The following is a 575-nucleotide window of genomic DNA, read 5'->3' as shown; positions in this document are numbered from 1 at the left end:
ACGGTGCCAAAAGCTTTATTAACACTAAGCTATGTGACAGGTACCACTTTCATCCTAACTATAGATTTTGCCATCTTGTCACAGGTGGGAATAACACCCATCTGTCACAAAGCTCTTGCTGTTCATCCCCATCTCCTTGATAGCCCCTACACCGTTGCAAATTGTTTGATGATTTATTTCAGAGTTTTTTGCAAGACTGGGGTCTGGGTTAACTGCTCTGTATGCCTCCAAAGTCCCCCCCCATCCCTTTATAATGGTGGATGCTGAGCTTGGTGGTATCCAGTCTTCTGAAATACCCAGAGCTCCTTATTGTGAAGAAACAGGAGCAGGTGAAGCAGGCTGGGTTTGGTAGCTGCGATGGATGCCAAAGATTTCTTTTCCCAATGCCTCTGTACCTGGACACCACTTAGTTTGGCTGATATCCCTCACGGTTGTGCATACTCATACTGAAAACACCACCTTTTATTTGCTTAGACCTGTGCCCTGCTTCATTTTAATGTTCTTGCTTTTGATGTGTTGGTTGGCTAATCCGTGTTAATCTCATGAACAACTGCAGCAGCAAAACGGCTCTGTTA

The sequence above is a fragment of the Aptenodytes forsteri genome, unplaced genomic scaffold (genome assembly GCF_000699145.1).
Source record: "Aptenodytes forsteri isolate BGI_AS27 unplaced genomic scaffold, ASM69914v1 Scaffold260, whole genome shotgun sequence".
Classification (NCBI taxonomy): domain Eukaryota; kingdom Metazoa; phylum Chordata; class Aves; order Sphenisciformes; family Spheniscidae; genus Aptenodytes; species Aptenodytes forsteri.
This window is presented reverse-complemented; position numbering follows the sequence as displayed.